This window comes from Eucyclogobius newberryi, unplaced genomic scaffold, assembly GCF_026437365.1.
Source record: "Eucyclogobius newberryi isolate DKJ021-1_F unplaced genomic scaffold, fEucNew1.0.hap1 SCAF_10, whole genome shotgun sequence".
In the NCBI taxonomy this organism is placed as follows: Eukaryota; Metazoa; Chordata; class Actinopteri; order Gobiiformes; family Gobiidae; genus Eucyclogobius; species Eucyclogobius newberryi.
The window spans coordinates 29,185,254-29,213,067 of record NW_027315724.1 but is presented as its reverse complement, the minus strand read 5'-3'; the positions used below and the strand labels follow the sequence as shown (position 1 = coordinate 29,213,067).

General features: G+C 40.0%; 1 protein-coding gene across 5 annotated transcripts in view; it reads left to right on the top strand.

The window, feature by feature from the left end:
• LOC140367364 (galactosylgalactosylxylosylprotein 3-beta-glucuronosyltransferase 1) overlaps positions 1 to 27,814 on the top strand; it is an 80,483-nt gene that overhangs the window by 32,127 nt on the left and 20,542 nt on the right. For 4 of the 5 annotated variants that reach the window (XM_072453818.1, XM_072453807.1, XM_072453836.1 and 1 more), the window contains exon 2: positions 9,601 to 9,776. The gene's annotated coding sequence lies outside the window, so the exon portion shown is untranslated. The remainder of the gene's footprint in view (positions 1 to 9,600; positions 9,777 to 27,814) is intronic. The other variant, XM_072453826.1, reaches the window with a different exon arrangement.

The window sequence follows — 27,814 nt, the reverse complement described above, 5'->3', positions numbered from 1 at the left end:
TTTAAAAATCACTGAATTTACTCCTTACTATTACTATTTGGTCACAGTATACACGATACAATACCATCCTGCTCGTTTTCTCAGGTCGACTCACCAGTCTTTACTTCTTGTTCCAAACAAAAAAGAAGAAAAAAAAGAGGATATTTTTCTGTTGCTGGGCCAAAATTCTGGAATTTGCACCTTTGTGACAAATTGAGTATTTTTTTGCATTTAAGTCTTCTTTAGAAACACACTTTTTCTCTCTGGCTTTTTAAGTATTAATGTTGAGTTTTTCAGTTTCTTTCTAAATGTGTGGGTTTTTTTCAGTTTTACATTGTCTTACGTGCATTGTGTGGTTAAGGACTTTTAAGGACGTTTTTATGGTTCTATATAGATAAAGTGTATTATTTTTCTGTTTACAACCACATTACAAAAATACCAGTCGTACTTAGTTGATAGTTTAATGCAAAATGTCGTGACTTGATTCTCACAATGTAATTCTTGAAGAGTTGGAGCACATTTCCATTATCATTAAAGACTTATTTAATATCATATACATTTGGAGTTTCCTGACATGCATTTACGCCCTGAGAAAACGTCTGGATGGTAGCGTTGTACGACATTGGCACCATCTTGCGTATTGTCACAAGAGCAAATTATGGCGTCAGTGAGAAGTCCCTTTTGCATCCATCACTTGCACTAAATTGTATATTGCGAGGAATGTACGAGCGTGTCAGGAGATTATTGCTGTAAAATCTTTCACATAAATCACCCTGCGCATAATTGCATCACATCTCCGTTATTGCGCCGGTGACATTTCTCTTATCCTTTAATATGAATATAATAGAAGCCCGACATTAAATCCAGTGTGCTTGTCCCCCAGTAGATAATGGACTAAGTGGATAATTATGAGTTAACTGGATGTGTTTGAGATGGAGAGGCTCACCAGTGACCTCCATGCGTGAAGATTGTCACTCATGGCTGTAATGAGTTAAATTTTCTCTTTATACTCACGTAACATAAGCAACCAATATAGTGACTTTAAAGATGCCAAGAGAGGAGAAAGATAGAGAAAGATATTTTGGCTTAAAACAAATTACTTTATACTTTATACTGTTTGTTATTCATCCAAGATGTTTAAGTTATTTTTTTCAATATATGCCTGAATATACCAAATTGTTCATACCTGTATATCCGACTGCTCCACAGTATTTTACCTATTACAACTCCGGGAGTATGAGCCATAAGCAGAGGAAGGATTGACGGGGCTTTGGTGGTCCGCCCCCGCCCCTGCATGTGAATATTAACAATGTGCCAAATGGGTTGTTAGAGCTAGGAACTAGGGGCTGACTGCGGTATCGTCAGTGTTGGGAAATTTCACTTTCTACATGAACTAGTTCAGTTCATAATTCAACATTTTGAACTAAGTTCACAGCTCCAAAAAATGAACTAGTTCAGTTATTTTTTTCAATATTATGCAATAATTGTTCTAAATTATTTCCACAGCCCAAATACAACCACAGGCAGCAATTATTTTATTAATTTAATGCTGAATGTGTCAGATTTCATCTTCATATCCAATTTTGAATCCTTACACATTCAGGATTTACATTCACATTGAAGGGACAGACTTCCCCCATTTGTTGTTATCCATTCAGTCCACACTAGCAGCAGCAGCAGCTTTCAGCCCCACAGTATATTCTCAAAAACATGAGGGAAAACTTGCTGGGCAAAGTTTGCACATAAATGTTAGATTGTTCTCATCCTCACCGACCTTATCATAAAACTCACGTAACTGGTCTGTTCACTTCACGTGGCGGTCGCGTCAATGCTGCTTTTTGTTTTGATGCGCATGCATTATACCCTTTTTGGGAGGCTACATCATTTATGTATTATTATCATTTTTATTTGCTCTTATTAGAGCATTTTTATTGAAAATTACATGATATTCAAATGTTACATTTATAACACTCATATCTTTGTAATCTGCCCAGCTCTAGATAGATTTAAATACCTACTCCCTCCTTTTGCGTTTCTGTGAGTGGGTCTTGCCTCTAAGCGGCCAGAACAGCCTGCACCCTACCTCCCCTGACTTTGGCGTTGATCACACTGTCGCCCTCCAAGAGAAACCCAACCACCTAAGCTCCTCCAATTTCTGCTGATAGACCACATCTATCCATAGCCAGAGCTCAGGAAAGGACGCGGGCAGACAAAGGATGAAGGAAAGAAAGACAAGAAAGGCCGTGATGATGAGCGTGTTGAACTTTGCCAAGATGGATGCTGAAGTTATACCCAAGTGTGCATTATTAATATTGACCACTTAGACAAGAATAAAGAAGCATTTATTCTCAAAGCGACACGGCTGAATTAATCATGGGGTCGCACTCGGGGCTTTGTAGAATCTCTTCGTGACTCTCTGAATATAAATGACAGATGTCGCGCACAAAGAAAAAGGTCACAAACTCTTTCATCTCCTCTCTTTCATGAACCGCCTCTGCTCAGGACATTTGAAGGTTTGGAGACTTTTCTTTAATGTATTTATATCCGCAATCTGTAATTTGAATGAAATACCGTCATTTCCTTCACAAACAACAAAACATGCAGTCATTTTACTGCTGCTAACCCTGTACACGCATGTTGTGAAATACACATATTCATTTGTCAGTTCTTAGACCTATTCAGTATTTTTCCCAAATCCCCCTGACGCTTATGTAATATGTGAACTTTGAGCAAAATCCCATTATCACAACTCAAACCGCTTATGGGAGAAATTCCAAATAAATATTATGCCAAATTGTGCAGCCTTTTTATTTGACCTCCAGTGGCATTTTGTCCTACATGTTTGTACTTTGTCTAGAGGTCACTGTTTATGGTCATCTCTGTAATGCATGCATTCATTTGCATAAGGATTTGACATCTACATGGAATAATTTGTGCACAACAGTAAACCAACAAACTTGACAGTAATTGCATGTTTGACAGTAATTGCATGTTTGTATGTACCAAGTAGAGTGCTAGCACTCTACTTGGTGCTGGAAGTGAAATGTCCAGCCTAAGGACACAACAGCAGTATGCTATAAAAGATATTTGCATGAAGCAATTGTCAGCCTTACGGTTAGTGCAGAAAGCAAATATAACCTGCAGTATTGTTATAGCTTTTTTCATTGTAAAATAATGCAAACCCAGAAGAAGACAAGACGAAAAGAGTAGAATGGTAAAGTGGAATATTCAGTTTGTCTCCTTTCACCAATGGTATGATGTAAACATGCAGACAGTAAAAAGACAGAATGCATTTGGGGAAGAGTCAAATTATATCCTCTAGTTGGAAAAACCCACAGCATTTGTATTGCCCAGCCTGTTATAAATGCCACACTTACATTTGTATAACCTCTATATCTTATATTATAGCAATAATCCCTTGAATACTGCAGACAGTAGGAATCCTCTTCTTCCTGTGATACTGTAGCTGCCAAACACGCCTTGGGCATTGAAGGCGCACTCCACACCGTGTTGTTACTATTCCATTATACATCCACTCTGTATGTATTTACTATGTGCCTTATTCTGATGCTGGTTTCACACTGGTCCCTGTGGATCTCCAGGTAAAGGCTGAAAACACTTTTCCCCTCAGGCGCTCAATATGTGAATGTATGGACTATATACAGCATGAATTAAAAATTACAAGTAGGGTCCGACCAATATGGATTTTTTTGGGCCCGATGCGAGGCCGATGTATAAGGAAGGTGCAAATAGCGGATAACTGCAGAAATATTTAGCATTTAGCAAAATAAATAGTTTATTGGCAGCTGATTATAAAAAGTTTGTCAGGCTTTATTCATTTTAAATTAGGTTTATTGAGTTGACATGTATTGTTATTTTGCCTCTTAATGGTTCATTTTAAAGGCTGAAGGCTTTTTGATAGAAGGAATTTACGAGCCTGCGGTGAGCCTGATTAATGCTTGTGCATCGCTGTAATTAGTATGAGTAAACTCCGACCATTAACACCTCTTTCATTGCACATTTACATGTCAATGTCAGTCCAGTAACTACAGGAAAACCATAATCACTTTAGAGTCAATGAGAGAATAGGCAATGTTTAAAATGTTGTGGTAACACTTCAAGTGAATGAAAGAAATTAAGCATCAATATTGACACATTTACTATACTCACTGTTCAGACAGGCCACCTCAGATTACAACTCTTCACAAATAAGATTTGTTTAAATCCTGACTTCAAACGATCCATAGTGAATAAAATTCTACTTTTGTTGCAGTAGCAGCAGCGTGTGTGCTAACTTTAGCTGATGAGAATCTTCTCTCTTCTCCACACTGGCACTTTGATCAAAGATAAGTCCTATGTGGTCACTGTTGTGATCTGTGCTTGAGTTAACTTTTACCCTTGATTTAATAGATGAGTTCAGAGTATTTAAATCCAGCGCTGCCTCAGTCAGAGCCATGAATGGTCAGAGCGCACAAAAGCGTCACTCTGGAGCTGCATTCAGCTGCACCACAGCATGTCAAACTGCAAAGATGGAACTGTGTGAAATCTTGGCACAGTAATACGTCAATGAATGAGTCTTAGCTATGAAACCATGTGATATAACATATAACATGTCCAGGTGAAATATCTTGTGTTACCTATACATTCATCCAGTGGAATACAAGTTTGAATTGTTGAGCTGGAGCTATAGGTACAATAATGGAATGATTTGTTTTGTTGTAATATATACTTTATACAGTCTTTTAAAGTAAACCTAAAGTTTGAAGAAAAAAGTCAAACATATTGTGTGTTCACGATTGTCCTTGTTTGGTCCCATTTTTAGCCCAGACTGTTTGGGATTTAGACTTGGTTTTGGCCTTGTCCATGTTTAGTTCTTGTTTTGTCCAAATTTAAATGTGTTGTTTGTCCCTGGAGCACTACAGTGAACATGCTGCAGTGCGGTACTCAAAGTTCTCATTTTAAAATAAAAATGCCTTTTGTGGATGTGGATGTCCTGCAGGCCAAATCATTGCCTCATTGATTAGTGAGGATGTCTATTCTTTTTCCTGTAGATAGTTTCAACCCATGTGGATGAGTCATACGTACAAATAAATAGCCCTGCAATTTGAAGTATACTTAAATCATATTAGTCAATTTAAAATACCTTTTGCCCCCAATTATAACCCCCTCTCCCTCCACTCTCTCACGCACAGATGGATTTTTAAGAAAGGGCTGTGCTGTGTTCTGAGGCCCATCGGTCAGTGTCAGCAGACTGACGGCCCACAGTGGTCAGCTCACAACACAGACACAACTGCACGCAAACAACACCGCTTACAGACACAACTGCACGCAAACAACACCGCTTACAGACACAACTGCACGCAAACAACACCGCTTACAGACACAACTGCACGCAAACAACACCGCTTACAGACACAACTGCCCGCAAACAACACCGCTTACAGACACAACTGCACGCAAACAACACCGCTTACAGACACAACTGCACGCAAACAACACCGCTTACAGACACAACTGCACGCAAACAACACCGCTTACAGACACAACTGCACGCAAACAACACCGCTTACAGACACAACTGCACGCAAACCACACCGCTTACAGACACAACTGCACGCAAACAACACCGCTTACAGACACAACTGCACGCAAACAACACCGCTTACAGACACAACTGCACGCAAACAACACCGCTTACAGACACAACTGCACGCAAACAACACCGCTTACAGACACAACTGCACGCAAACAACACCGCTTACAGACACAACTGCACGCAAACAACACCGCTTACAGACACAACTGCACGCAAACAACACCGCTTACAGACACAACTGCACGCAAACAACACCGCTTACAGACACAACTGCACGCAAACAACACCGCTTACAGACACAACTGCACGCAAACAACACCGCTTACAGACACAACTGCACGCAAACAACACCGCTTACAGACAACTGCACGCAAACAACACCGCTTACAGACACAACTGCACGCAAACAACACCGCTTACAGACACAACTGCACGCAAACAACACCGCTTACAGACACAACTGCACGCAAACAACACCGCTTACAGACACAACTGCACGCAAACAACACCGCTTACAGACACAACTGCACGCAAACAACACCGCTTACAGACACAACTGCACGCAAACAACACCGCTTACAGACACAACTGCACGCAAACAACACCGCTTACAGACACAACTGCACGCAAACAACACCGCTTACAGACACAACTGCACGCAAACAACACCGCTTACAGACACAACTGCACGCAAACAACACCGCTTACAGACACAACTGCACGCAAACAACACCGCTTACAGACACAACTGCACGCAAACAACACCGCTTACAGACACAACTGCACGCAAACAACACCGCTTACAGACACAACTGCACGCAAACAACACCGCTTACAGACACAACTGCACGCAAACAACACCGCTTACAGACACAACTGCACGCAAACAACACCGCTTACAGACACAACTGCACGCAAACAACACCGCTTACAGACACAACTGCACGCAAACAACACCGCTTACAGACACAACTGCACGCAAACAACACCGCTTACAGACACAACTGCACGCAAACAACACCGCTTACAGACACAACTGCACGCAAACAACACCGCTTACAGACACAACTGCACGGTACTTAACAGCCGCACTCCCTGCACTTCTAACCAGGAGAGAGGACAACAAGAGTGATGGCTGAAAACTGCAAGCTTAGGTACAGTAATATGGGTGATTTGATGTACACTGTTACTGACAAACATTTGAGCAGTTATTACATTTGGAGGTAATTGCAGCGATTGTAGTAATTGCATTTGTTAATTAATGAGCCTGTACCAGATTTCTTCCCATTTAGTTGAGCACAATTTGTCTTGCTCCAGTACAGATATAGCGTTAAAGCAGCTATTTGATTGAAAATGAGACCACAAAGCACGTTCTGAATCTACTTATTAAAAGTGTTATTCTCATGATATCAGGAAGTATGCTGTTAGTATGCTAAAACTTAGAGATGTGAAAATCACTTATAAACTCATCAGGGGGAATAATGAGGAGGTTCGGAATATGTGAATAGTAGAAATAACAGTGGTTGGATTAGAGTTTCTATTCAATAAATACAACTGTTTTTAAATGACCATAAAAAGAGAATGAAATAGTGTAATTTCCCAAACAAGGCTATAAAGTAATATTTCGTTTTGTGCGATACTTGAACCACAACTTGAACCACAACCAAGACGTTTAAAGGCACATTCCTATCACAATATCACAGTATCACTCACCCCGACTCACAGCCCTCAGTGTTTTGTGACTCTTTATGAAGCCATAGATAATCATAAAGTTAGAATTAATAGTTCAATAAAAAATAGTGGGTGCTTTTTTCATCTGCATTTAACAAGCATGTTATAATAGTTTAATCTTTCAGAGCTTTTAAAACTATTCTCTTGAATCACCAACATCCCTCGCTGTTATCTCCACACACAGTTGTTGTATATTCTTGTATCCAGAAGCACAAAAGACACATTTTGGGCTGATGCCGAGTTTCATCTCCAAGGCGCAGAAACCAGCTGAGCTCCGGCACAGTGTGAGATCAGTGGCCTTAAGCTGCTCCTCATCACCTTTAAAGCATTTTTCAGAAGTAAAGTGACCTCAAGACAACTATGTGCCCTTTACTGGCACTGAAAAAAAAGTATATATTTCATTTTTTTGGTCTCGCATCCCTAAAAAAATCACTTTTGCTGTGACAAGTATGTAAAATCAACAACAATTCAAATGTTTTTCATGACATTAATACATCTGAAGATCAATATCATGTATCAGAATCAGAATCAGAATCAGAATCAGAATCAGAATCAGACAGAAAGGGTTTTTATTGCCATTTGCCATTCACAAACATAGAACTTGTCCTGGTGCAACACAAACAACAAACATTGAACACTTTATACAGAGACGGCTTGATATGTACATTCTAAGTAAAATATAAAATATGAAGTTGAGTAGATGTTTTTACCCTATACGGTGGAGCAATACATCTAAAGAACTGATTAAAAATAAAAAAAATAAAAAAGTTATGTTGTAACTTTCTGTAAAGTGTGTTATCAATAGTATTTTAACATATTTTGACTTTATGATACATTTTCCAAACATTAAATGTGTTTGACAATCACACCTCAACATGTTACAACAACACATTTCTGTTGGATTGACCTAATATCATCTGGATATCATTATCTGGATACTCAAATACACCATTTGTTGTTGTAACTATGCAGATCAAAACATTTTGCCTTCCATCTTGCCTTAATTAGGCAGCAGTCATCTTTTTACGTTAAAATCATGGCAAATGTAAAGCCTGTATTCTCATGATCAAGTTGCACCTGATCAATTGTATGTCCAGGGCCTGGGTTGGTGTCAAATCAACACCACATTCCCTACGGTTATGAGATAATTACTTTCTGCTCTGGTGACAGCCCTATTGAATTTAGATTAATGCTGTAACACACCTTGCGACCTGCATTGCAGCTTGTCACTATAATCTGCTAATATCCCCAACCCTTGTCGTCTGTATTTTCCCTTAACCCTGGCATCAGCAAGTCGTCCGTGCACCCGCTGCTCTACCCACAGGCACCGAGTCTGCGCCCAGCACCGTGGCACTACTGCTGGGGAGGAAATGGCATTAATAATAGAGCGAGGAGCAGAGGAGTGTGCGTCGGAGTGACTCACTGCAGCTGTTGTGATTGTCCCACTTCTTTCAAATGGACACTTTGAAACATCTCTCAGGAGAATATGCATACAGTATGAAGCGTGTCCTGTATATCACAACACTGCGAGCTGCAATTTAGTTATATACACACTTTCAATTCTGTATAAAGCTTTGAAGTAGTGTTTACCGGATAAAGGAGCGCTCAGATTCACTTGGGATTATTTCTTCTCATCTTCTTATGTTATATATACATTTGAAGTGCTATGTACATTTAAGTCTCTTACTGATGTGTTGAATTATTGTTATTATTATTTACAAAGAGCTTGTTTAAAAGGTTGCGTTGTGTTAAGGTTTTCTGTTCTAGTGACATGGTACGAGCTCCGGTTCCTCCCTCCATTAACCTAAAACATGCAGGTTTCCAGCAAAGTGGTCCTGACCAAACTGCCCCTGATATTTATTGTCTTCGTCGCACTGAATGATGGATCAAATGCAGATACTTGTGTAACTATTTTGCCAAAACATTTAATGGATGTAGGGGCTGCAAGACCATTGCTTTGATTCAATAAGGACACTCAAAAAATGAAACGTGGTCCATATTATGATACCTTAATGATGATCTATTTATTTTGTATATTGTTTATGTTCAACCCACATGGTAACATAATATATTCAAATACAATAGTAATAATTGTATGCGTTATTTATTACAGCCTCACTTTCAAATACATTACCACCTACAGTGTGTGGAGCCGCCCTGTGTTCGCCTTGGATACTTCCAACAGACCAAACCAAGTGTCTGACCTTTGAATGGCTGTGTGACCACTTTAAATATGTTTCATTGTGTTGTAATGTAAGTCTGACCCATTTTCTCTTGTGTGTGTGTCTCTCTAGGGCCCAGTTGAGGACTTAAATTTGTGGCGTGACAGTCCCTCCTCTCGCCTTGACCACCTTCGGCTGTAGGCGTCTTTCCAAACTGTGCTAATTAAGGCTGGCGCAGTGAAAGAGCAGTGACAGCGTCCAACACAGAGGCAGCGGACCGCTTTGGGAGAGCCAGGTACTTTTGGTGAGTATGCAATCATTTATTTTGATTTTTTTGGAGGTAACATACTTTCTCAGTCGGTTGCAGTTTCCTCATTCCGGCAGCTGGCTTCGCAAGATTTTCCACCGCAGTAGAAATTACTAAATTGAGTTCATAAGCAGAAAGTGTCGAGGTATTGATTCCTCTGTTAGGAGCAGTGTGTTTTGCCCTGGAGATGTTCGAGGTTTTTATTTTTTGTAATCTGTGTGTAAGCAGTGTTGTACACAGTCAACCTCGCTGACCTTGACAAATTTTCTGTTCTCTTTGGAGCCGTAGCCGATGGTTTAAGTACATTTTTACACTCTCTAAATCAGTGTTAGAAATGTGTGGGTTTGTGGATAACAGTAATAGAATTCCTGGTTTTGTTATTATAGGGTATTTTGTTTTAGTCAGTTTGGGAGTATAAGTACAAGTGGTAGTAGCAGAATGTGTTGAGGAGGACATTAATAAAAAAGTTAAGTTTTTTTTGCTTTGAACACTGAACTGGATTCCTGAATGTTTGCGTAATACTGTATTGTCCTTTATTCAAGGCTTGTGTGCTCACCTACCCCCTATCCCCGCCCACATCCCTGTACTTATTTGCAATTATTCAGACGCAGAGTCAAACGAGTTGGGTTAAAAAATGCCGCGACTTGCTTCTGTAAAATACCACTATGAAAAGGAATAACGATACTCAAAAAAATAAAGCAAGTCTTCTGTGAGAAAAATCATACTAGATGTAGCATAGTAAATAAAGGGGTTCTGAATGCAATATCAATAGAATAATAATGAAAGTAACTGATGTAGCATGCACAGTTTTTGTAGCAACAGCTGCAGTAGTAATATAAATTGCAGTAGTACACATAGCCTAATTGACAGTACTTCAAGTAAAAAAAATATATTTGCCCTGGAGATGTTTTTCATGTATGCCATTGTATTCCCTTTGTAAGCAGTATGCCTCCATCCTTCACTTTCCTGACCTTGGCCAATTTTTCTTTGTTATTATTTTTTTTGCTGTCACTTCAATCACAGGCGAACAAACCCACATCTTCCATATTTATTTATTTCTTGACAAGGAAGCTAAATATAAACCACAGCACACATCGCAAGACGGGGTTAAAAACGCGGGCTGATGTAAGTGACAGAAACTCCGCCCACCTTTCCCCCCCTGTGCTGTCTTCTCCTACACATTGTGCACATCCTCTATGAAACTCTGCAACAGAATTAGATGTTGGGCCGGAGCAAAATGATCTGACATCTTCACTTACCTGGCCTGTCAGTGCTCCTGCAGGCCTTCTCATATTGTTAGTGTGTGATACCACAGCACACAAGAAGCTCCGGGGAGAAAACTGGGAGCTGAGAATAAGCTAAAAAAAAACAAAATGATACTGAGGTGTGAAGGCAGGAGCGGAGTGAGTGTTGTTCTGCTTTTGGTCCAGGCTGCGAATGATTGGGTAGAATAACTGCAGTGAAGGTGATTTTGGACATTTTTAGGTTCAGGGCCTTCAAGTGCTTTGAGGCTGGAGTAGAACATTTACAAAACATGAATAAAATAAAATTAAGCAAACTGATTTTAGTTCATCTCACCAGCACCCTCAATCCTAAAGCAATATTTTAAACATGTTTCCATAAGTCAAATGAGTTTAGTTTCCCATGTTTTCAATTATTTTCCCTTTAGCAATCCATTATGCATTTTTGTGCTCTAGAATTCCAGCTGTTTCTATTTAAATGCATTTCTCTGCTAAGTCAAATTAGCAGGTTATTGATTATCATTTGAGGGGAATCTATTTAGTTTTTCACACAGCCTTTTAAATCTTGAGACCGATGCTTATATTTTGGTAATTCTACATTGAATAATTTCCAATTAGACCCAGGTGGAGCTGCTACAAACAAAAAGGTGATCATTGTCTTATTTACAGTCATACCACGAAGCTTGGCACTGGTACCGTATTATGTTGTGCAATCATTTAGATAGCGCTCCCCTTTTAATTGGCCCGAGCAGACTTAGCTCTGACTGATTAGCATATGCATCACTATTCATATCTGCCAAACACTCTCTCCATCAGCTTGCAGGGAAAAGCCCTGTCCAACACATGCATATGTATGTATATTTGACACAATGTTTACCTTAAGTTAACATATAAACAAGACATGACATAAGATAAACAAAATGCAAAAAGAACACACTACACAAAGCTCGTCACACTGAACAATGATCTAAAATGGTAAATTATGAATGTAAATCCATTTATCTGCAATCTCAAATCCAAGTGTTTTATGTTAGGGCTGTGTAATTAGTTAAATTAAAATCAAATCATGATTAGGTCTTTTCAATTTCAACCCAGCGCTCTGTCAATTGAAAAATGTACGGTTTATTTTATTGACTTTTATTTAACTAGAAATGTCCCACTTTAGCATCTCTTTTTCAGGGGAATCCTGTCCCCAGAAGGGAGGAGCCTATTGTACATGTTTTTAGTGGTAGGGGAAACCTACACAGACACTCAGAGAACATGCAAACTCCATACAGAAAGGCCCAGCGCCACCCGGGACCACTAGTGATATTTTAATCTTTTGCCCTATCTGCCTGCCCTAATTAACAGCAACATTAACAGCAGGTTGAAGCTGTAGTGATCGAAGTTACAATATTTAATTAACACATGTAGAGCCTCTCATCACTGATTTATGGACGTGATCGTGTCAAATTAACTCCTTCGATCATGAGGGGAAATCTTTGCCCGCACACACTTGTCAAACACACACACACACACACACACACACACACACGTTCTGTATGTTAATGAGGCTTGTGGTTTTCCCTCTGTCTTGGTGGAGCTGTCACACAAGCTGCCTGTCGGAGGATCCTGAGACCAGGGTCGAGTTGAATTAAACGTCCTTTTCTCAGATCTACAGCGGAGCAGGGAGGCACACCGGTGTTCCCTCGAGAGAGCCAGTCAAAAAGACAGACACGCCGAGCCCAATGAATACAGACGAGTGGCACTGCCTGGGAGAGAAGGAGGACAAGCAAGTTAATGAAAAAGGAGAGGAGAGGAAGGAGAGAGACGAGCTGGGACGAGTAGGACACTGGAATATGGAAGGAGCGAGATTAAATTTTGTGTGGGTGTGCGGCGGTGACAGAGCTAAGAGAAAGAACCACCAGCCAAATATTCAAATTACTTTAGAATGATCCACTAGAGTAAGAAACAGTAACATACATGTGATGAACTCATTGAACCAATCTTAACTCTTGGTGACCGGAGAAAGTTGTAATGTGCTGCAGCCACCAACCATCGTCAAATCTATTATAAAATCAATACACAGTTAATTCTTCCTTTATTGTAGTATCGTCAAAAAAACAACATACCAACGTGATGCTTGTGTATGAATAATGGTCGTGAGTGAGTGATTGGTGGTGGTTTGGAGAAATCTTTGTCACAGATATAATACAGTATTACTCTCTGTCTGCCTTAGGAGAGCTGTGACTTCAGTTTACAAACACGTGTGGAGAGGGAATGAACAATGCAAGATAAGTTGATTGATGGATACTTTATTGGTACTGAAGTAAATACTGATACAGCTGCAGAGACATTTGTACTGTGCTTCCCAGTCACATGTTTGTCTCAGTCAAAGGTCTCAGTTCAGCTTAACAGGATAATTTGTCAGGTAGAGTCAGAAGATTGCGTTTCTGGGCAGTTTGAGGTGAGTAACAACCCTCAGGACAAAAGACTCTTCTGTGGCCAGCAGCTCAGGCATCACAGTCAGTGTCCAGGGGGAGCAAGGTGGAGCCAAGGGAAGTCAGGGGAACTCTAACAAGACTGCTCTTTTCTTTTCTTTTGTATTTTTTGTCTTTTTTTTGTTTGTTTTTTGTACTCTGCCTGTCCAAAATAAAAGAAAGCTGCCACTTGGATTCATCTGAGCAAATACAGTAGGAACGGGCCTCCTACTGGATAACTGCTGATGGTGATGATCTTTCAGCTGCAACACGGTATTTAAACCCATCTGATGCAGTGAGGGGCTTCTCATTTCTGAAACAACCATGTGAAAAGACAGATCCCGTGGTCATGGAAAAGATGTCAGTACATTTGAGAAGGGTCAAATCATTGGCATCAAGCAGAGAAAACATCTAAGGAGAAGCAGAAGCTAATCTACAACAGATCTGAGCCCCAGTGAGTCACTCTCTCCCATCATCAATAGATCAATTGGTGAAAAATAATGCAATGAATTATTAGACGTCTTTTTGGTGCATAAACGATACAAAACAAAAATCTGACACAAAGAGCGAACATAACATTTACATAAAACATCCATTGGTACTACTAATTTACAAGTCCGTCGTATTTGTCCCAGTTTGTCCAAAGTTTTTCCAATTTGTCAGGAATGCTCTTTTCTAAACCTCACTTTTACCCCGCTCTGTTGACTCAGACTCATCTTCTGCTGCATTTGGCGTAAAAAATCTGTAGCTTTTTAGAGATCCATTGTTGGGTCCTTGCACGATCGCCATAGATACAATTAAACTTTATGAATATCACTGAATCAAGAATATCACTCAAGTCACTGAATCAGTTGCTCAATGCATGGTTTATTTGTCCCCCATTGCATACATATATTATGATTTTCTCTTTAGGAAAAACTTTTTTTTATTTTTGAGTCAGACATTTTCCTACTGTTCTGTAGATTGATTCTGATGAAGAACCGTTTCTAATTGCATAAATGTGGCTTTATTTTTCTGTAGCAATAGGGGGCTTGGTCTCATGTCTTCATTATGCCTTTGCTTATTGCACAGAAAGCTATTTCATGCACAGTTGTTTTATAAGTTAATGCAGATCTTGACTAATTTAGTCCTTGACATTTTCTTTTTTTTTACATTTTGTTTACCCATTTCCATTTATGTGGTTGTTAGCGCCACATGTATTGTATATCCTTATTGATGGATTCACTATACAGAATATGCATTACGGTAATCTTCCTAAATCGTACACCTTTTGCAGAATTCGCTGTAATCTACTTCACAGCGGCGACTGGTACATGAGCCGAACATTGTGTTGTATGTTCAGAGCAGATTAGAGTAATGCATCTCTCTAACCTAAGGCTCTGCAGAAGATTTAGAGCGGGAAAAAACATACTTTTCTCCCCTGCAGTCAGTGTTATTAACATTAAAAAACAGCATACTGTTTTTCTCCAGCTCGGGACGATAAACACATCCTGATTCAGCTTTGTGTTGAAAAATAAATAATCAAAACATAAATTATTAAGTGAGAATATGCTGGTGCCAAAAAAGCATTCATTGTATTTTTCCCTTATGGCAGCAGTCCCATAGAGCGCTGAGAGGTGAAGCGAGGTGAGCTCATTACTCTTTATACGGGGAGACATACAAGTCCAAGTCACACTCACCTGTCTCCCTCAGGATTTGGTGGCTTTCCAGAAACATCTATTACGTGTTGTCCCGGACCAATTCCACCACAGAAGCCCGTCACCTTTTTAATGTTGTCAGTCAGTGTGTGACTTCTTACTTATGTACAGGGTTGAATTGGTCAAATCATTTGTCAATATTTGGTTGCTTTGATTGGATGCAGTTAGTTGGACGCATTGACCTTCGACCTAAAGGTCATTTGGTCATTGTTATTTTCCTGAACCAGACTTACCTTGACCCACACCATAACAATTTTAATTAAAGCCTGAACATTTACCCACTCAAAGAAAAAGTACCAAATTAAATTCCATTGTAGAAAAAGATTCAATTCTCATCTGGACTCTTATTCAATTATGTTTATTTCAGTTATTATGTAATTTATTATTATGGCAATGGAATTTATGCGACAGTCTTCCAACCAGACAATAAGCTCACTGGTTTTAGTTTGCATGTGTAACATTGAATTCCAATGAAGAAACCAGTATTTATAAATGGTTCTGGGGCCACCACATTAACATTGTGATGCATCTGCTCTGTCCTCTCTTTGTCACTTGCTCATTATAGTACACTATAGTTCTCCATTTATAACTAAGGATTTCTCGTTTCATTTTGGGGGCGTTTGCTCCTAAATCATTCTCACACACTAATGATGAAATTCAAAGCATCAAGTGCAGTCACTGGACGGTGGAAATAGACTAAATTAGCAGTTCAAAGCTAGTAACACGCACCATTCTTTACTTAGTTTTTTCCACCTACAATTCAATTACAAGGGTGCCTTTGGGAGTTTCACAATGTTAATTTTACTGCGATGCAAGAGTGCTGTAAATGGCTTACCTAACATTAAGTGTTGTGCCTCATCAAGCGTCCTCCTTGTGTCCTATGACTTTATGACTTTTGTGCTCCTCAGATTTGTGTGTAAAAAAGAAAAAGGGGACAACTGATTAAAAATGCATACATGATGTCTGAGGACTTGAGGGTCGCAGACAATGAAAATTAAAAGGATAGAAAAGGGGAAGCCATGATGCAACTGTTAGCAATTGCATTGCTAGCACGCGAAATGCTGCATAACATTCTCCCACTGAGTAGTGAATTATTTATATGAGAGAAACCTGGTTATGCTAAATAAACATTTGCAGTGGATTCTGGGACAGTCACTGTAAACACGGCAGCAGATACAAGAGCTACAGCAACCAGGAATGATTTTAGGATTAAAATTCAGAACAAGACTGGTTATTTTTCAAAATGTTTGCTATTTTTGAACAAATTAAATGCTGCACTGTTTTAGCCTATGTGTGATTAGAAGTAGTAAATAGATAAATCAAATCAAATCAAATCAATTTATTTTTGTAAGGCCCAAAATCACAACAACAGTTGCCTCTGAGGGCCACAGGGAGAAATGAATCAACTATGTCTGTGGTGGCGAGGGAGTCAGACAATGTCTGTGGTGGCGAGGGACGATGTCCCAGGGTCCTCTGTCCTTAGACTCTCCTTCTCGGCCAGGAAAAACTACAAAAAAAACCTCTTTGGGAAAAAAGCGTAGAAACCTGGAGGAGTTCCAGTGAAGGAGAGATCCGACTCTCACAGACGGACAGACGGACACAAGGAGACTGGAGCTGGACCCACTCTTCAGGCAGATGAGGGACCGACTGAGGCGAACTGGACCCACTCTTCAGGCAGATGAGGGACCGACTGAGGCGAACTGGACCCACTCTTCAGGCAGATGAGGGACCGTCGGGGGCGAGCTGGACCCACTCTTCAGGCAGATGAGGGACCGACTGAGTCGAGCTGGACCCACTTCTCAGGCAGATAACAAATATTCACATATAATTCAAATCAGTAGGTTACATGCATTCACTATATTTTTTTCAATTCAAGTCAAATTACAAATTGTCATAGCATATATAAATTTGGAACACTTTGTCTTTTTTTTAGCACAATTTATATTCTAATGTCTGCATTTGCTCTTGTAGTTGAACGTTGTGGGATAGCGCAGCTCTTCAACTCTGAAATGAATGGTCCCACCCTTTCTGTTAGTGGGCGTTTCCTCGGATGCCGACTGTACCTATATCTTCTTCATTATATTCTTTAATGGTATTTTTTTGCATATAATATTAGTCCATGTGTCAGCAGCAGCTATAATATAAATATGCTGGAGTTATTAACAAAACTGCTCAATTCCATCTAGTATTCTTAGGTCACACATGTTTGCCAATGTCTTATCTTATCAGCTCTCAGAAGCAATAGAAGGCTAGAGGAAATGTCGTTGTGTCCTTAGGAAAGACACTTCACTTCAGTAAAGCGCTGGTAGGTGGAAAAGTGCTGTATAAATGCACTGTAATAATGTAATAATAATAATAAAAATGTTACAAATGAAATCAAACAACAACCGACAGATCAAAGTCAATAAAACTGAACAGAATTGAAAACAGACGCAGAATAACAACACATCGCTACATGTTAAGCGTAGCTACAGTCAGATTCTTTGCTTATGAAAGAAAAGGGAGGCTAATGTGGATACTGCTAGTGTTGCTTCTCAACGTGAGATTTTCTCTTGGCTCTAATACATCCCACAGAGTGTTCACTCTTCCACACACTCTCTCTTAAATCCATGAGGCTGAGTCTGGGCATGGTACCTGCCCACAGTAAGCCTGATCAGATAACCATGACGACTCTAAGACCAAGTGCTGTCCAGGGGACTCAAAATCCAGAAATCCAGAGAGAGGGGGCCCAAAATAAACAGAACTGCTGTTATTTATACTGAAGCTTTCAGATGGAACGATGCACTTGAGTTATGATCCGGCTGCAAACATTCATACCCAATAGCATTTGTTTACATTTGTGTACAATTAATATCTATAAAAAATACATAAAATTGTAAAGAACATTTAGCATGAAAGCCAGATAATAACCACGTCAGTCCAAAGAAAATAAATACAATGATCATTTTAGCATTTGTTTGCATGTGTCTACCCATAGCATTTCATATCTAAAGCACATACATTACACTTTTATTATATTAAAATTCAATAGGAAGAAACCATTAAATATGTCATGAATATGAAAAACAAATGCAATCATAGTAAATTATTAAAAATAAAAAAATCTTGATATATTGCTAATTCCTTTAATTGGCCTTTACAGAAGTGTATTGTCTATTGTGTGAACCAGTTAAAAGAAGCCGATGCCCAACCCCCATCGCTACAAACCACATGTATCTTCTCTGCTGGGAGTATAAGAGGAATAAAGCAATATTGTTTAGCCCTGCAGCCATACTTATACAGCCACAGCAAAGCCCAAAGCAGAGCTTCACTGCACGGTTTTCTACTTCAATACATGGTCACAATGTTTAAGTACAATCTGTAGAAACAACATTAAAATAAGCACTATATAGAAAGTAATGTCCAATGTACATATGTTGGCCATAGCAACTTGTCAATATCTGATCTCGTCAGATCTCAGACGCTAAGCAGGGATGGGCCTGGTTAGGCTGGTTATTGTTGTGTTCTTAGGCAAGACACTTCACCCACCTTGCCTCCAGTGTCCCTGTATGCTGCCAAGAATTTGCAGCTGTGTGTTTGTGAGAGTGAATTTGGGACAACTGATGGAAATTAGCCTATGGCTACATGTTAAAGACTGTATAGCGTGCATGATAATACAGTTTTTACATTTCCAGGCTATATTTTTCATGAGTTCATAGCGCCTCAGTTGTCACTTTAAATCTGAAGGTTCTGTATTGTAACTCTTTCAGTTGATCAGGGTGATACTCTATCTTGCATATAATACTCACACTATAGGTGATATGAATGCACTACGAGAATATAGTCATTAATTAATGAGAAAAAAGACGTTAATTAATGACAAAAAAGTTGAAGTCAGAAAAAAGTCGTACATTAACGACAATAAACTCATTAAAAAACGAGAAAAAAGTAATTAAATAACGAGAAAAAAGTCATTAATTAGTGAGAAAAAAAGTCATTCAATAATGAGATAAAAACTCCTTAATTAACGAGAAAAAAGTCGTAGTTTAGGGGCCGATTCAAAGTGACGTGAGCAGTTCACTTTCAGGCCCACGGTCAGGACGCACAAGAACGGGCTTGGATGAGTTGACAGTTTAGAACTACATAAAAGCCTGTTATAGATGTTAAAGTGTTTCCTGGCCTTTAAAACGTGTGTTTATTACAAGACAAGACACTGCGTTTAGCAGCACCTTTCCTGTTACGCATCATTCACAAACTGTTGGATAAAGGCTTTACTTTCTCCATGATGGACCCGTAATGCACCAGGACTCAAACAGCAGCCGTGCTCCGCGCCACAGCCGCCCGGAGACAGGAGGAGCAGCCTCGCTGTTACATTCACACGCGTCACTATTCTCACTCATGTTCATTGTGCTCATCGTGTGCACTTAAGTTTTATGCCCGTATTCTAACCTTTTCTCATCCCTTGGACAAACTCAGTAAAACACACAGAACACACCATTTGCGTCCTGGTGGTGGTGTGTTTGTGTAATGAAGACTCCACAGATGTATTTGACTGTCAGATCGGCTTCATGGCTTTAAACACAGTTCATATAAAACAGAGCTGTCACTGGACTGTACCATTATGCAACACTGAGGGGGGAGCCCGTAACATGGTGCTGAAAGTGAACCGCGTATCTGCCTTTATTCTCTTTAAATTATGAGATTTTTCTCGTTATTTAACGAGAATAAAGTCATTAATTAATTAAATTATTCTCGTAGTGCCCCGCATTTTTTTTTTTTTTTGGGTTGGCCCTTATACTCCGTCGTAAGAAGGAAATATCTTATCTGTTTTATATTTTACAAACTTGTTACAGCTCACATTTGTCATACCACAAAGCAAATCGAGCCAACAAAACGTATAATGGATGGAGCCACGTCTTGGTTGATTGAACACTTGATGACAGAATAATAATATGATTATCACAGGAAGATGTATGGCACATAGGCCACTTGACCTTTCCTGTTCTTTATATACATTAATCCATCTGCCCTCCCTGCTGCATTAAAGGTCAAAGGGCGCAGAGGGCATTTATCAGCCGTTGGTGACATGCTGCTGTGGCCATGTTTGTTCCAGGGCAGTTTCAGAGATTGTCTGAGCCACATTTATGAAAACTGAAAATGATAACTGCAAGTGAACAGTCATCTGAGGGCCAGGGCTTATGTAGTGATTATGGTGTAGTCTTCATCCAATAAATATACGGTAAAATAACTGGGGGGTTAGATGGGGAGAGTCTGTAAAACCCTAATTAGCATGCGTCTTTGTACAGACCAGTGCATGTAGGCTCTGAGCATCGTGTGGGAAAATAGCCTTTGATTTGGGCAATCAGCAGACTTCAGCTGAGCAGAAAGCGTTGAAGCTAGAGTCTGTGATTGAATGTGGCGCTGATAACACCTGATTGTAGCCCACTCTCTCCCATAAGCTCAGCTCTAACTATATTACTGCCCGGACCTCTGCTTCCTCTGGACTTTACAGCTGGATGGCCTAATTGGATCCATTTCCACTTATAATGCGGCTGCCCAAAGGAGCTCATTACAGACACTAGGAAAGCCCACGCCTACTGCTGTTCTGCACCCCTACAGAGGATGGCATGGTCTGGCCCCCTTCAAAGAGTCAGTTGATTTGACCCCCCCCACTCTCCCCTTTAAACAGAGTGATTGTTCAATCCAGTGGTGGGCTCCTTCAACCTACACACTATTGATCTTAATTAGTGAAGGAGGTGTCACTTATATTGTGTATCTACGATGAGGGGAAACACTGCAAGAATGACTCATCCCATACATCTAAAAACACACTAAAGACTTAAATACTCTAATGTTTAATGGAGAAGAGAAGCAGCTAAAACAGATGTTGTTCATGTTAAGATGTTTTGGGTAATATAATGAGATGGACCAAAACATATATTTTTAAATTTGTTTGTATTGGAAAATCAATTTTGCATTTTATATTTTTGGGCTCTGTGTAACAACACGATATTCTGCAAACTGAAAACCATCCATCCATCCTTCTTCCGCTTTATCTGGGGCCGGGTCGCAGGGGCAGCAGTCTAAGCAGGGACTCCCAGACTTCCTACTCCCCAGACACTTCCTCCAACTCCTCCGGGGGGATCCCGAGGTGTTCCCAGGCCAGCCGGGAGACATAGTCCCTCCAGCGTGTCCTGGGTCTTCCCAGGGGCCTCTTCCCGGTGGGAGATGCCCGGAACACCTCCCCAGGGAGGCGCCACAGGAGGCATCTGAAGCCCGAGCCACTACTCCGAGCTCCCCCCGTGTGGCCGAGCTCCTCACCCTATCTCTAAGGGAGCGCCCAGCCACACGGCGGAGGAAACTAATTTCGACCACTTATATCCGCAATCTTGTTCTTTCGGTCATTACCCAAAGCTCATGACCATAGGTGAGGGTAGGAATCTAGATTGACCGGTAAATAGAGAGCTTTGCCTTTCTTTTGTCAACCTGAAAACATTTTAAAAAAACATACAATGTCAAATGTCCATAGAAATATCAGATTAGCCTAAGCTATATATGTATGAAAAGAACCCAAAAAAGGAGCCATAGAACAACTAAATCAGCAGCTGGGTCACTACTGGTAAACACATTTGTCACTACGGTCAGAATATGTAACTGTTTAACCATGTTAATGTTTATGTAATACTCCTAAATGAAATTAAAATCTGCATTGGTTTAACACAATCTCAAGCTCCATAATTCTGGAAATGTTTCAATAATTACAACATTAGTTAGTAATCTGAAGGACTCCTGAAGACATATTCCTGAAGATATATTTCAATGGGACACTGTGAAGGGCTATGGTGGCGGTCCGTATATGAAACCAATTGATAGTCCAATAAATGATCGCAATATTGCCTTAAACCGTGCAATATTTCACCATTTCTGGCACACTTCCCATTTGCTTACAGTGGCTCTAAACCCCGTCGGTCCCTGTGCGCTCGTACTCAGATTTCTCACAGTTGCAAATGGCCTTGGGATTGCGTTGTGGACACGCCGTCAGTCAGACCCACCGTGTGCGCTCTTTATCTCTGAAAGTCATTTGTGGCTGGGTGACACTGCTGTACTGTCCTGTCAGCAGACTCCGGCGCAGTATCAACACTCCCGCGGTGTCATCTTGACTCCGGGATCACTGCATGCACCCGCAGGACAGAGAAGAGCCGGTGATAAGCGCTGGTTTCGGAGGCGGGCGGGCGGCAGTAGAGGAAATGTTAAAGGCTTCATGTTCGTACACTGAGGTGGTAAATACTTGTGATCGCGCTCTTTCATTAAGGCTGAATCACCGCTCATTTGACATTTAGAGAGCTTTTTGAAATGTCACTGGCTTTTAGAGCTGTCCTAAAAGAAATATTTGTCAAAAGATGGCCCTTATATTACCCACCACTACTACTATCGTTATTAGAACTGCTACAACACTGCTGCCACTATTATCACTACAAATACCACTACTACTACTACTACTACCATTGCTACTTTCCAACCATAATTGCCCCAACAATGGTCTGATGTTTCTGTGTGTGCGCAGTGTGATATTCTGGAAAAGAGAGAATGTTTTGAAGGATGGTATTATTCTGCAGAGAGGACCGGTTGTGAATGAATTCTGAGCCTTTATGATGGTCAGGGGTGTCATTTAAAAGGCTTGCGACACGTACAAAATGGGGTGTAAATTTGACGTATTTGATTTCTAAAAAAAAATGTTCCTTTCCACGTGAAATGGAGGAGTGGAGGAGCCAGGAAATGACCTGCTGGAGTGGCTACGGAGAGTTTTATACAGCTGAATATTTTTCTGTATGTATGTATGTGAAGTTTGGGTTTGAGTTCCACATACTATTGAATGGTTTTATGTAATAGAACTTTGTGCTACAACCTGGTACGATGCATCTTTCCTTTGGGGGAAAGAATGTTGTGCACGGCCCCTGTCTCAATAAATAAATAAACCACCATCACTATCACTACCACAACAAATTTGACTACTGCTGGTGCTGCTACTACTGTACAAGAACTACAACTAAAGAGATGTCACTTGAATAAGTACCACACTTTAACTATTAACCACCAATAATATGTAACTGCTGATATAGCCTCTACTATTCCTATTCCTACTCATAAATGCATTAGACTCATGTGGCACTTTTCCAGATGCTCAAAGCCATTTTACAATTTTGTGCTTTATGTTTTCTCTCCACATTGCCAAGTCCAATGATCACCATCACTAATGTCACTAAACCTACCAACAACATCAGCCTTCATCCACTATGTTTATGACTGCATTGGCGTAATATGTATTTGCATGCATTTTCTTCACTTCTTTACGGAGACTTACTGGTATTTATCATATTTTACACACCTTCTGTTACTGATAGTCATGTTTTAACTCCCATCTGGTTGGGTACAGTATGATTAATTGAGACACAACGTTTGTCTTGTCTCCTACGGTTTTAAGGCTCCAGACTTCAAGATTAAGAGTTCTTTTAGTACCCAAAATAACAACTGTCACCACATTGGCTCGAATCCCCCAGGTTTAATTAGCCATGATCACATGCATAATTATATATTTTCCCCTCCACACGAGCATATAATTGGACAGCTTTGACACTTGGGAATCCTCCGTGGTCGGAATCCATGGTCTAGCCCTCGTTAATGAACACTAGGTAGAAGTTAGCGCTCTGCATTCTGACAGTGAGGAGGTGCACCAAACTCTCAGCCAAGAACCCCCACATAAAGTTCACACAGGAAGTAGCCTTTAATTAGCTAATGAATCAGCACGCTCCCCCTGACCACCCCTGACCGTACGCGGAGCCATAATACACCAGTCCACAGTGAGAGGCATGTCACTCGCGGTTCAAATCAGCGGCCCGAACGCCAAAAATGTTAATGAGATAAACGCTGCGCCCGTCTTCATTCTGCTGGACGTGGGCTGGTGTCCTGTGGTACTTTGAGATCTGTCCAGGGACTCTATAAATGTACAAATGGATTGATTAAATGTCTGTTGTTTTTATTGTACTTATTAATGTGGCTAAGATATAAAAGCGTTTACAGCCAGAAAGCTGTAAACGAAATTTAATGGCTGCAATGAAAGAAAATACATTATTAAACACTGCAGTTCAAATCATAAGGCTTTTATGTACCATGTGGTCAAATTGAGGACTTGAGTCTGAAGCAGCACATAATCGCGAATGATTTGTAAAATGTAAAATGAAAGATAACATTTTTTCAGTAGTTTGGAAAAGGGAAAGGAATACAGATATGTGTGTCGAGTCTTCATCAAGGCAAACGTTTTTTTATTTTTTTCTAGATTTTTCTAATCTAGTTCTTAGGAAGTGAAATGCAAATAGTGAGTGCGTTTAGGGATCCACAAAAATACAAGGGCTCTTCATGGATGAGGCCAAGCAACGTTGAGTAGAGGCAAAAATGTAAAAGTAAATCATAAAATGTAGAAGGCAGTCAAAATGAAAGTGTTTAAGGCACACTGTAGTTGTGAAAAAAATATTCATTATACATGGACAGCCTTTTTTTTAAAACAATATTAGTTTAAAATCATATATCAGGAACATTACTAATATAATACCTATCAGGCGTCTCGCTACGTACATTCAGGGATAGCGCCACCGCCATCCCTAACATGATAAATAAAAGTGGCCCGCCATCCGTCTAGCCAGCGGGGCCAGCGGGGCCAGCGGGGCCAGCGGGGCCAGCGCGGCCACCGACGCTAGCTCAGAAAAGTTGGAAAACTTGAACTTTTTTGCGGCGGACGCGGCATAGTAACCAATCAGCGATTACGTTCTAAGGCCCAAAACAAACCCTGCAACAATTTAAAAATTAAATTTAAAAAAAGACGCAGCTCTTGGAGCAAATAAAGATATTCACTAAACTCTGCTCATCCCTAAAGTATCTGACTATCATCTTCTATAATCCTAACTAGAGGCTGCCTGTGTCCAATGGAGGAAAAGGCCAAGAAGAGTTGATGTGGCTAAATGATTTCAGCATTATAATACTGCCTTCACCCATTAACTTAAACTGTAACACATTTAAATTACTATGTTTTTATGTTTATTTATCATTTCCATGATTCCGTTAAGTTTTGGGTTGCCAATATTCAAATTACCTGATGATGAATAGGCTTATACACCATGTAATAGTATGTTTAGGCTTATACACCATGTGGAAATAATGAAGGTACATTAAACCACCCTTGGAGGAAAATGCAACCCCATATGAGGCATACAAAAATTATGGGCACTGCCTTTACAGTAACGTTTGAAAGTGCAAGAATAATTGTTTGAACTAATTTTGATTTAATTTATAGACTTAGAAAAAAAAAAAAAAATTCCACAATCGAGCTGCCCTCATTTCTTTCACATTTGATTTGTTGTTTATTTCTCTTTTTTCTGTTACTTCCCAGTGGACTCCCCTATGACATTGCCATAGACGGTGTGTGATGTGATTTGAACAGAGCTGAACCGCACTCACAGGTCCCCACAGAACCGGCCCAGCTCTGAGTCAAGCTCCACCGCTGCAGCATCACTAATGTGCTCTGGGTGAGCCGCAATATGAATTAAACAAAGTAGTGTGCTGGGCTAATGCTGAAACCCAGGATTTTACTGGAGAGAATCCTGTGCGCATACCATTCACTGCATCATAATGAGCTACTAAACTAAAGTAGAGCATTGCAGTCTTTATTCTAATACAGTCATTTGTGGAAGAACTTGTTTGGTCCAAGTATGTTTTATGCATATCTAGTTATATTTAGTGCTTGACTGGTTTAGAGAAGTCTTTTGTCTAGTTTGTTTGCTATACTTATGATCTGTGACACCTACCAATCATTATTTTGCATTTTTGATGTCTTAAATCACGTTTTTTTTGCCTGCGCCTTCATGGTATTTCGCTTTAAATGTCCTCACAACAAACCGCAAACACGCTGCCGGTCCCCGCTGACGGTCCCGACTGTGGATAGCGACTGCTCATAATTGCCAATGTCGCTATATGTGATGCTGCTGAACCCTAGGCGCACCGACAATTAAGAAAAGTATGTACAGAGCAGTGGGCATCATGGGGAAAATGAAATTTTCAAAACATGCATAAATCAAATGCCCCCTTTAAATATTTTACACTATGAATACTTCATGAATATGTATTTCTTTTAAAACATTTTGGCCAAGCGTTTTATTAGGTCAAACTACAGGTCCTTTCTGTGGCACATGTGATCATAGACGCAGTAATAGTAGCTACAGGATTGCCAAAGTATTAGAGCAAATAAGAGCAGTAATAGTTGCAGTAGCTGTACTATTGATGATGGTAGCATTAGTAACAGCAGCTACAGTATTGCAACATTCATTAGCAAGTATACTACTACACCCCTTTTTACAATACTTCTTTACCTGCATTTGTTTAATGTTTTTGTTGTGTACTTCTGCTTGAGTAATTCTTTTAAGTGGTATGAATTGAACAGAATAAAGGGAGTGAGTGCGCTGGGGTTGGAGCTCTTAAATCTGCTATCTTTGCTGAGGCAGACGCATCCAGGACTGGACCAGAGCCATCCATCCAAGGCCAATGCTCACCGTTAATTGAGTCAAGTACTTTTGAAAATTAAGTGACGTTTTAAAACCAAATCATGACAGGACAGAGGTTTTTCTTTGTTGGTGTACTTAATCGGTATTGAATTGCAGCCTTCGTTTACAACATGAATGATCCATTTTACATCTTCTCTACAAAAACACTTCAAATATTAAACTGGCACTGGACTTTTGGGCTCAAATTTCACTAGAGCAAGTCTGAACTGAATACGCCGTGTTCTGAGTTTGGCATCAACTATTGGAATGATCATTTACTGTCCATCTACAGTTTAAATTACATATATTTTAAAAAAGTTCTGTGCACACTATGTACTGACCCAGGACTGTTTCCTTGTTTTGTCACATAGCTACTTCAAAATCTAATAATCACACCCTTAAGATCAAAATATACTCCCCTCACGGAAATGAGGTTCATGGAGGCCAGAGACATTGTATAGTATATATAGTATTTGTAGTCGGCTCGCGCTTCATGTGCTCCTGAACTGTCAGCGTAGTCATAGTTACACATCAAGCATGAACCGAGCTTTTGTCAAAATGAACTGTAAACTCTCATTAAATAGGCCAAGGTTAAAACATAGGCCTTTATGATCTAAACATGACAGGACAACTAATTATAGCTTTTAACAGATGTAATGTAATAGTACCAGCAAAAACACCATTCACCAGTATAATAGTTCCTCCCACTGGTGGTTCCACTTAATGAAGGCCCAATGTGATATAACATATTTATATATTTTAATTCTATATACAAATATGAATGAGACCAGAACAAGTAAACAGCTAATGTAAAAATCATCCACCGCCAGAGTCCACAAATCCTCCTAAAAGAGAAGCAGTTTGGGGTTTTGGCCTCTTGAGTGTCCGTATCTTCCACTCGGAGTCTTGCTACTGTAACCGGAGGAGTTTGAATTGTAGATAGTTTCATGTGTATCCCAGCAGCCAGGGGGCGTTGTAAATTTCATTTGTGTATAAAATAAAAAATACTGATGCACGTTGCAAGTCCTCCACCAGGTATGTAACATGTAGTGTCGTTTCAGATTAATAACAGAAA